This window comes from Malus sylvestris, chromosome 9, assembly GCF_916048215.2.
Source record: "Malus sylvestris chromosome 9, drMalSylv7.2, whole genome shotgun sequence".
Classification (NCBI taxonomy): domain Eukaryota; kingdom Viridiplantae; phylum Streptophyta; class Magnoliopsida; order Rosales; family Rosaceae; genus Malus; species Malus sylvestris.
The window spans coordinates 9288101-9298425 of NC_062268.1; the positions used below are offsets into that span (position 1 = coordinate 9288101).

The following is a 10325-nucleotide window of genomic DNA, read 5'->3' on the forward strand; positions in this document are numbered from 1 at the left end:
ATTTTAAATTTCAATCTTCTTAAATGATTAAAGTTAAAAAATCCCGATCGTTGGAATTTAGGTATAAGGTCCCTCTCTTGTATATGTTTTTTTTATCAAGTAGTGTAATATAGAGGTGAGGGCCTATCCCCATCTTAATTACGTGGAGAGCTGTCAGCTAATTTATAGAACCGAACGCTTAGGTGGCTTGACATTATTGGCTCCCATCGCAACAGGTGGTGGGTCAGGAGTCTACCTCTCCAATCCCCTACGTGTATAGATAGAAACTGCCAGAGGGTTAGGGTTTGCAGGAGGACATTACAATTTTCGTGTTTCAGGGAGGAAACAAATGAGGAACACTGATCACTCATTTGATATAATTGCTGCTTCCACAGTGACCGAGTCATGTACGGAGGCCGATCTCAATGAGCGAGGTGAATCGTTCAATCCGAATCCAGAAACGATCTTGATCAAGTATTTATTTAACAAGTTGGCCGGACGGGCAACGCCTGTGGAAGATGTGATCAGACACATTGACTCGCAAAAGGGCATGCCTCCAGATGCTAATCAAATTCCTCCAAGTAAGATTAACCCTCCCAAATGCAATTAAATAAAAGAAGAACCACATCATACATCGACCTTGACATACTAAAAACTGATTATTTCATTAATTTGGATTTGGAACATGATCATTTTGACTAATTTTTTCATTAATTTTTTTAGAACAAACGATATTATCTATATCACAATATGTTAGTAATAATGTGGTTCAAATTCATTTTTACGAGAATCGAATATTTAGAGTTGGTTGTTTAATTATTTTTGTTTCTAGGTCTTTTCTGTCATGGAGGAGAAAACCGATCAGCATATTTCTACATATGTGCCGAGGTAGTTCTTGGTGATGTTAAAACAGAAAGGCCAACTTCTAATGGGTACTGGAAGCTGCTTAGTAACGAACAAGTGCACATTCAAACGTCCAGTGACAGTGATGACGATGCTGTAACTGTCGTTCATGTTGGTAATGTACGGACGTGGAGGTATTATGGAAGGGAACTTAGGAGGCCCATGAGAACAGCGTCTGAGACGTGCTTTAAAATTCGGGAATACTACCTGAATCCAGAGCTTGAGCCTACAACGCTGATTGTGACGGGAGTATATCTTGGATGTTTTTTCAAAAAATTGTGTGTTTGTGAATTCATAGATGAGGACTCAGAGTTGAGACTGAAACAGAAGTGCAAGGTAGCCTCATTGGCTATAAGCGGAGGTGATCCGCTGTTTATCTTGCCGGGACATCTCCCTATCGGCCCTAGACTAATATGTGCACTGTTAGATGCTCCGAAGCCCCGAGTTGATCCTTTCGATACTTTGTTTGTCAGAGCACCTCCTCCCTCTCCTTCTTCTCCATGGAAGGAGGAGAGTGACGATGAATGGTGACTGACTTTTAGTTAATTTTGCACTCTAGTTTCTGTTATCATTATTTATTTTTTTATGGATTTTTACATTTCAGTTTGGATATCATTTTTAATCTATTAAGTTTGCATTCTAGAATGGATCAAAGTCGCCCTTCACGTTTGATACCAAAAATTAGTTTTGTCCTTGTCCTCTTGAGATTTGAGAACACAGTGCCATTTAAAAAGGAAATGACTATAAACGAGGACTGAGGACTAAAGAAATCACTAGCCTTTCCAATTTCCATAATCACAATGCCATTTACACTCTGTTTGGATAAAGAAATTTAAGATTACTAAAAAATTTTAAAATGACGGAATTTTATTTTATAGAAATTGTGAATTTTTTTGTTTGGTTAACTTAAAAAAACATGAAAATGAATATGAAATTTGTTATTTTCAAACTCCCAATCATAGAAATTAAGAAACGACGCCTATTTATGTCACAGCCTGTCCCGGATGTACTTTTGACGGGAATGTGAAATGACGGAATTACCCTTGACGGGTATTAAGGTATGTGTGTGTGGCTTGTTATTTGGACTAAGTAAATACTTCCTAAACTATTGGATTAAAAGTTACATGTATTTTTGTGGTTAGGGAGTTAAATAAAATGGATGGTGATGACTTGGGATGAACCACACATGTCAAACCTCTCTCTCTCTTCCTTCGAAACCGTACGGACCAAAGCACCAAATCCCTCAAAACTTCATGGATCGAAGTGGAGATTAGCACCATTGTATTCGTGAGTGTCCTACGAACTCAAATATACCATTTTCAGGTAAGAAACCCTTCGTTTTCACGTTGAAAACTTGAGTTCCGATTTGGGTACTATTCATGAACTTTTTTTTGGTTGATTTTTAGGACAATCCAAGCTCACAGTGAGCTTAGTGAGGTCCTAAGGAAGCTCGGAGTGCTTCGTTTGAAGGTTTTGGACGTCGGGATCACTGGGTTCGACTTTGGCCGGTTTTCTTGGAATTTCTACAGTGAGATTTCGTGATATTTAGAGCCTTAAAGTAGTATAGCGTGAAACTACATGTTTAGGGCTTCATTTTGATATAAAATTCGAAGAAAATTGTTGAGAAACGAGGGAGAACAAGGCAATTGAAAATTGCCCAGTTTTCCGGCCACCGGAAAACACAGTCCGGCGAGCTCGCGAGGAAGAAGACGCGCGTGGGCGCGCGTGTACCCGTGCTTGTCCTTGGCGCGTGGGGGCGCGTGACAAGCCCAAAATTAATTCTAAAAATTTTTCGACGTTCGTGACGTCGAGTAGGTCACTTTGGTATATTCATATACCCAATTTGAGCACCGTATGAGAAGTTATTGAGAATTGTTGGTTATATGCTTTAAATACGTTTTTATAGTATTCACCGCGGCGGCCCGCGCGGCGGCGCTTGGCCAATGGCCGCCAATGTCATTCTTAGCATGTGTTTAAGGTTCTAGGTTCAGTTTTGATAATTAATGGACGTAAATTGAGTAATTGAACCTAAGTTGGTTACGATTCGTGGTTAGGTGAAAACGTGAATTGACGATCCGACCGTTGGATCGTCACCAAACTTTGATACGTTGTAATACGTAATATTTCAGGATTATAGGAACTTACGGATTGGGAATCCGAGTTACGGATCTTCCGGAATTGGAGTTGTAAGTTCATAAAATAGAATGTTAACCGTCACTTAGTTTTGGACATTGACGGAGATCCGACCGTTGGATGGTAATGAAATTTTAGGAAGTTGTCCTAGAGGTATATTATGGACCTCTGGAAGTTATGGATTTGAAATTTGAGTTGCAGATCTTCCGGATCGAACTGCGTAGTGACGTGTTTTATATAAGTTATATATTCTATTGATATGATTTCTGAGATTGGATTTGATTATTGTTTTAGGCGCCGATCATCATGATGCCTTGACGTATTGTACTAGGGAGTTGTAGGGCGAACTCCAGGTAAGTGGGCAGTATTTTCTGTTTATACCTATATGCTATTGAAATTCCCAGAAATTGAGTTTTTAATGGAAATATGTTTCTAAAATGCCATGCATGCATAATATGAATGATATGAATGATATGAGTTATACGAATTGATAATTGATGCATATATATATGTGAATTGGTGTTGTGGACGCACAGGTAAGTATCAGGTGAGTTTTATGTTATTCATGTGAATCATTGATGATGTATATTATGTTGATAGCTCATAACCTGCAATCATGGTGTTAGTGCTTATATTATTCACCTCGCACCGCACACTCACCTTGGATCCAAGTAGGTGCATGTCGTACAAACCATGAGAGGGTTCCAACATGTCGTACAGACCATGAAAGGGTTCCGACTGATAGGTGACCTTAGATTGTGTACACAGATGATTGATGAGAGAAGCAGTAGAGCGTATTATTACACCATTCATGTTGTTTATACCATATTTAGGGCCTCGTATTTAGATCTCGTACAAATACTCAGGGGACTTAAATGTAATTATGGGATAAAGGAAGGGGCAGATATGTAATAAGTGAGGAGTCCTTATTCTATAAAAGGACCCCTCACCCTCACAATTAGGGAGAGGCCTCACTCTCACTCTCAGAGGCCATTTCTGAAGCCTCTCACCCCCTCTCAAAGCTTCCTCACACCCCCTAAGCTCTAAGCTCTCTCTCTCCCTCTTCAACAGAGAAATACAATACAATCAGTGTGGACGTAGCCCAAACCTTGGGGTGAACCACGATACATCTTGTGTCATTTACATTTCATGCAGATTCACGGTCGGATTTACGTTGTACCAAGACCATCCGGTTTTGTGCATCAACACATGTTGTACAAACTACTTCAGGTAGTTCCGACTTATCTGCAGTGTAGTGCCGTACAGGTCACCGAGGTGACTCCGGTTGGATTGGATGTTGAGCTATGGAATTAACCGTACAGGACCAACTGCAAGGTCTCCGGTTAATTCATCATTTCACCTGTTATATTGATGCATCTTTATTCTGTTGTTGACGCTTATAGCATGACATACTTTCTGGTTTGATAAAGATTTGTGAATTGAGATATTTGAAGATTTATATGCCTATTATATACTATTTTTTTCTGGGAAAGTATATAGGTTTTACAGTGAGGGGTTAGAAATGTTATTAACTGAAAGGTTTTCGAAAAACTTTGTTTTACTGACCCACTCAATTTTGTTTTGCGCCCCTCCAGGTTCTATATAGCAGAGCTTTGGTGGCCACGAGGAATCCAACGGTGTTCTGACAAAATTCACAAAAGTAGGACTCACCCTCGGGTGTTTCATCTTAGTAATTGTATTTTTAAAGCTTCCGAACTGTGTAAATGGTTACGTCACTCTCACGTGACGGCCAGCATGCCCTCCTTCAGGACGGGGTGTGTCAGTTGGTATCAGAGCCTAGGTTGCAGTCCTGGACATCTTGAGAATTCCCTAGTGTCTTCTGTCAGAACTTTACCGCCTCGTGGATAGCCACTTTGTTCATATGAGCTTAGCTTCCCCGATTTAACTTAGTTATGGGAACTACTAATGTGATTCAGTCTATTACCCAAAGGATTCCTCTTGAGATTGTGTATAAGTTGAATTTGAATTACTTTATGGAAATGAAAGACCGGAGGGAACAGATCGATGGCTTAATCGTTTGGGAAAAGGTGTTTCGAATTATGCAAAGTCAAGGAAATCTTCCTCCCGTCAGGTGGGTCGAGATGACTACCTAGTTTTTGAGTGTTGAAATGGCGTCCTGGTGGAGATAGGAGTCTTATACGATGTCACCGGAGGAAATAGCTGAATGAGAATTGTTTAAAGAATTGTTTAAGAAAAGGTTTATTCCTCCGGCATATATGGACGGTAAGAAACAAGAGTTTATAATTTGAAATAACGGCAAGAATGAGAATCAAAGGAAAGATGACCAAGGTAAAGGTCATGTGTCTTAAGATACTCAGAATCTTTCGGGCTTGATCATGGGCACGTTAAACATTCTTGGTTACTTTGCTAGAATTTTAATTAATTGGGATGTAGAAATTTTATGTTATTGACGATGTTGCCAAAGAAAGTAGAGAATGAGCACAATCGAGGAGTGTATATGTATTTCTGATGAAGAACAAGATGATAATATTGCACCCTTAAGAATTGTTGCTTACTTATCGAGACGACAGTGAGTTATCGTTATTGCGGGCTGCAGACCGTAATATCCATAACTTATTTGTTGGATTCGTTAAGCAAGTAAACAGGTAGGCCATTCTATGTTGGTTATGATTATTCAGGGTGTTCAGTGATGGTGGAAGATATAGTTATGCCTGTGAATCTTATCCCGTTAGACATTAAGGATTTTGACATGATTTTAGACGCAGATTGGATGCATTATAATCGTGCCAATATGGATTGCTACGGGAAATCAGTTACTTCCCAATGTTTTGGATTATCCGAGGTTACTTTTGTGAGTGAGCAAAGTGGAGTGAGGCGTACCGTTATTTCTGTTGTGAGAGCAAAGAGATTGTTATCAAAAGGTTGCCAAGGATACCTAGCTCATGTAGTGTTGCAAGATCGTACTCCTAGTATTGTGGATGACGTACGAGTGGTAGACATTTTCCTAATGTGTTCCCGGAATGATTTACATGGATTGCCATCAGACAGAGATGTGGTGTTCACTATTGAATTGTCTCCAAGTACAGACTTTATGTTCTAGATTGGTTCCCACAGAGTTAAAGGAATTGAAAATTCAGTCACCGGAATTGGTTGATAAAGGTTTCAGTCAACCTAGTACGTTACCTTGGAAAAACCCCAGCTTTGTTTATAAGGAAGAAAGACGGGACCTTAAGAATATATATGGCTATTAGGTAATTGAATCGGGTAACGAGTAAGAACCGTTATCCATTGCCACGCATTGATGATTGTTTGATCAGTTTAGAGATGCCTATGTGTTTTCTAGGAAAGAGTTGAAGTTTGATATACTCTTAAGTGAAAGTAAAGCATGCTAGTCAGTTTGAGTTGGTGTTGCAATGTTTGAGGGAACATCGGTTGTATGCAAAGTTTGACAAATGCCAATTTTGGACGAATCAAGTGACATTTCTGGGACATGTTATATCCACTTAAGGTATTTAAGAGGATTCTTAAAAAGGTAGCAGCGGTTAAGAATTTGGAACAACCACGAACCGTGACTGAGGTTTGGAGTTTTCTTAGCTTAACAGGTTATTGCAGATGGTATGTTAAGGATTTTTCAGTCGTTACCTTGCCATTGACGAGATTGACGAGAAAAAAGGTTAAGTGAGTGGGATGATAATTTTGAGCAAAGTTTTTAGCAATTGAAGTATGTCCTTACTCCTACACCTGTGTTAACAGTCCCAGATGATAGCGGAAATTATGAGGTCTAGATGATGCCTCTTTGAGTGGTCTTAGATGCGTGTTGATGCAATCGGGTAAGGTGATTGCCTATGCTTCACGGCAATTGAAACCATACGAAATGAATTACCCTACTTATGTTTTGGAGTTAGCAGTTACCACATTTACTTTGAAGATTGGGAGACATTGTCTTTATGGGAAGAAAAGTGCAAGATTTTTACGAATCAAAAGAGTTCCCAATATCTGTTTATTTAGAGGTATCTTAATCTTAGGCAACGAAGGTGGATTGAGTTGCTTAGTGATTATAATTGCACGATCAGGGTGATCATGCAATGTTGTGGCCAATGCTTTTAGTAGGAAGACCCCAGCGAGAATTAATGCTTGGTACGATTGCCATGTTCATCTTCTTGTGGATTTGAGATCTTCTGGAGTAAAGTTGGGAATGGAAGATCGAAAAGAAAATGTACTTGCTAATTTTCAAGTTAAGCCTATTTGGTAGGTCGTACTCGAGACTCAAGCGTTTGACGACGAAATTCAAGAATTTATTTAAAGCAAGGAATAACGGGAAAAAGGAAGACCTCAGAGTTAGAGAATCAGATGGCAAGCTTATGCAAGAGAACAAGGTGTTTATACCTAATGTTATGGAATTAAAGGAAGCAATTTTGGAATTTGCGTATCATTCAACTTATACAATGCATCCTGGAGGTACCAAGATGTACCATACCATTCGACCATTTTATTATTGGCCGGGTATGAAGAGGGAAATTGCAGAGTATGTAAGTAGGTGTATTGTTGTCAGCAAGTCAAAGCTGAAAGAAAGAAGCCTTTGATCCGATACAACCACTTACTGTTCCTCAGTGGAAATGGGAAAATATAATTATGGATTTTGGGTATAAGTTTCCACGTACTCAGAATGGATTTGATGGCGTTGGGTGATTGTAGATCGGCTTACCAAGTCAGCACACTTCACTCCAGTGAGAGAAAAGTATCCTCTAAATAAATTGGCTAAGTTGTTCATCACAAAGATTGGGAAGTATTATGGAGTTCCAGTGAACATTATTTCTGATCGAGATCCAAGGTTTACTTCTAAGTTTTGGATAGCTTTTTTAGGAAACCCTTGGTATGAAATTGCTTTACGGCACTGCTTATCATCCTCAGACAGATGGACAATCAGAGAGGACTATTCAGACGTTTGAGGATATGTTGAAATCTTAAGTGTTGCAGTTTGGTGATTCTGGGCACGATCGCCTAGATTTGATGGAATTTGCCTACAACAATAGTTTTCATTCGAGCATTGGTATGTCACCATTTTAGGCACTTTATAGTAGAGCTTGTCGTACGCCATTGTGTTGGTCAAAGGTTGGCGAAAGAGTGTTAGAGAGTCCAGAGATTTTGGATGAGACTACTCAGAATGTTCAAGTGATTGAGGTTAACCTGAAAGCGGCCCAAGATCGACAAAAGATTTTAGCAGATAGACATACTACTAATCGAGTTTATGATGTGGGTAACTTGGTATTCTTGAAATTGTCACCTTGGAGAGGTGTAGTACGGTTTGGAAAGAGAGGCAAGCTAAGTCCTAGATATATAGAACCTTATGAGATCACAGAGAGGATTGGTGAAGTTGCTTACAGATTGGAATTGCCTCGGGAGCATCTAAGGTTCATAATGTGTTTCATGTCTCGATGCTTCGACATTATGTTTCAGATCCTTCACATGTGATTCCTCCTCAACCTTTGGAAATTAATCCGGATTTGACGTATGATGAGGAACCAGTCACTATATTGGATTGGAAAGACAATGTTCTACGAAATAAGGCAGTGAGCTTAGTAAAAGAATTGTGGAGGAACCACTCAGCGGAAGAATCTACTTGGGAAACGGAAGATCGAATGAGAGAGAGATACGTATCCAAGGTTATTTTATGAGTATTATGTGGATTGGTTGGTTGTATGAATTTTGGGGACGAAATTCTATAAGGAGGGAAGATTGTCACAGCCCGTCCCGGAGGTACTTTTGACGGGAATGTGAAATGACAGAATTACCCTTGACGGGTATTAAGGTATGTGTGTGTGGCTTGTTATTTGGACTAAGTAAATACTTCCTAAACTATTGGATTAAAAGTTACATGTATTTTTGTGGTTAGGGAGTTAAATAAAATGGATGGTGATGACTTGGGATGAACCACACATGTCAAACCTCTCTCTCTCTTCCTTCGAAACCGTACGGACCAAAGCACCAAATCCCTCAAAACTTCATGGATCGAAGTGGAGATTAGCACCATTGTATTCGTGAGTGTCCTACGAACTCAAATATACCATTTTCAGGTAAGAAACCCTTCGTTTTCACGTTGAAAACTCGAGTTCCGATTTGGGTACTATTCATGAAATTTTTGTTGGTTGATTTTTAGGACAATCCAAGCTCACAGTGAGTTTAGTGAGGTCCTAAGGAAGCTCGGAGTGCTTCGTTTGAAGGTTTTGGACGTCGGGATCACTGGGTTCGACTTTGGCCGGTTTTCTTGGAATTTCTACGGTGAGATTTCGTGATTTTTAGAGCCTTAAAGTAGTATAGCGTGAAACTACATGTTTAGGGCTTCATTTGATATAAAATTCGAAGAAAATGGTTGAGAAACGAGGGAGAACAAGGCAATTGAAAATTGCCCAGTTTTCCGGCCATCGGAAAACACAGTCCGGCGAGCTCGCGAGGAAGAAGACGTGCGTGGGCGCGCGTGTACCCGTGCTTGTCCTTGGCGCGTGGGGGTGCATGACAAGCCCAAAATTAATTCTAAAAATTTGTCGACGTTCGTGACGTCAAGTAGGTCACTGTGGTATATTCATATACCCAATTTGAGCACCGTATGAGAAGTTATTGAGAATTGTTGGTTATATGCTTTAAATAACGTTTTTATAGTATTCACCGCAGCGGCCCGCGAGGCGGCGCGTGGCCAATGGCCGCCAATGTCATTCTTAGCATGTGTTTAAGGTTCTAGGTTCAGTTTTGATAATTAATGGACGTAAATTGAGTAATTGAACCTAAGTTGGTTACGATTCGTGGTTAGGTGAAAACGTGAATTGACGATCCGACCGTTGGATCGTCACCAAACTTTGATACGTTGTAATACGTAATATTTAAGGATTATAGGAACTTACGGATTGGGAATCCGAGTTACGGATCTTCCGGAATTGGAGTTGTAAGTTCATAAAATAGAATGTTAACCGTCACTTAGTTTTGGAAATTGACGGAGATCCGACCGTTGGATGGTAATGAAATTTTAGGAAGTTATCCTAGAGGTATATTATGGACCTCTGGAAGTTATGGATTTGAAATTTGAGTTGCAGATCTTCCGGATCGAACTGCGTAGTGACGTGTTTTATATAAGTTATATATTCTATCGATATGATTTCTGAGATTGGATTTGATTATTGTTTTAGGCGCCGATCATCATGACGCCTTGACGTATTGTACTAGGGAGTTGTAGGGCGAACTCCAGGTAAGTGGGCAGTATTTTCTGTTTATACCTATATGCTATTGAAATTCCCAGAAATTGAGTTTTTAATGGAAATATGTTTCTAAAATGCCAT

The 10325-nt window shown here is 39.7% G+C and overlaps 1 pseudogene; it reads left to right on the top strand.

Annotated features, from left to right (window-relative positions):
* The first annotated feature begins 304 nt into the window (after positions 1–304).
* On the top strand, positions 305–1486 carry LOC126634602 (uncharacterized; annotated as a pseudogene).
* The last annotated feature ends 8839 nt before the right edge of the window (positions 1487–10325 follow it).